This window comes from Gregarina niphandrodes (genome assembly GCF_000223845.1).
Source record: "Gregarina niphandrodes unplaced genomic scaffold scaffold00216, whole genome shotgun sequence".
Taxonomy (NCBI): domain Eukaryota; phylum Apicomplexa; class Conoidasida; order Eugregarinorida; family Gregarinidae; genus Gregarina; species Gregarina niphandrodes.
This window is the reverse complement of record NW_011646053.1, coordinates 1-858: the sequence shown is the minus strand read 5'-3', so window position 1 is coordinate 858 and position 858 is coordinate 1. Positions and strand designations below refer to the sequence as shown.

Below are 858 nucleotides of genomic sequence, written 5' to 3'. Positions count from 1 at the left end.
CAAGGCACACCTTATCCAGTTGACTGGATGCCTGGTTCCGGCGGGATCTGGAGGAAATGACACTTAGGGTGAAAAAATCTTCAAGGATTCCGTCTTGAACCGTGGCGTGGTGCAATGGTTAGCACTGGAGAATCTGAATCTCCCATGGAGTGCCATAACAGGTAGAGCAGTCACTTCACTGGACCACAAAGCTTCGGGGTGAATGTGTGGATGCGGGTTTCCTCGATTGTTGCGGCCGCTTTAGCTCAGTCGGTAGAGCGTAAGACTCTTAATCTTGCAGTCGCGGGTTCGAGCCCCGCAAGCGGTTGTAAAACCAAGCGCAGAAACCGAGATTCAGGTCGAGATTCAAGGCCGTCGCACCATTCCGTCCACAAGGCGCCGACCCCAATCCGACCCAACCGTTCGGGGTCCCTTGGGTGTGACGGATTGGCTGATGTTACGGCTTATGGCGCAATGGCACGCGTTTGACTCCAGTTTAAACGGTTCGGCGTTCGACTTGCTGTGAATAGCAACAACAACACAAGCGGCCGGGGTTTGGTCCCCGACAGACACGCGTGCTCGAGACCTTCCTGTTGGGAGGTGTGCCTGGAAGACTGAGTAGCAAACCAGCCAGGGGAAGGAACACGGCACGGGTCGTCGGCGAGTCGGTCCAAAAAAAGAACAAAGAGCTGCGTTGCGCCTTCGCACACCGAGCGGGACTCGGAAGGGCGGGACAAACGTGTTGGCACCCCGGGCCTCTGTGCACGAGGTGTTCGACTCAGCCTCCCCGTGGAAGCCAGACGGTTGGATGTCTCAATGAGTGATGGAAGCAAGCCTTCCGCCGGAATCGGACCGACGACCTTTCGCTTACGAAGTGAA

At 56.5% G+C, this 858-nt stretch overlaps 1 non-coding gene across 1 annotated transcript; it reads left to right on the top strand.

Annotated features, from left to right (window-relative positions):
• Positions 1-234: 234 nt before the first annotated feature.
• Positions 235-307, top strand: GNI_225850. The gene has a single exon. It is a non-coding gene; the product is annotated as a tRNA-Lys (tRNA).
• Positions 308-858: the final 551 nt, after the last annotated feature.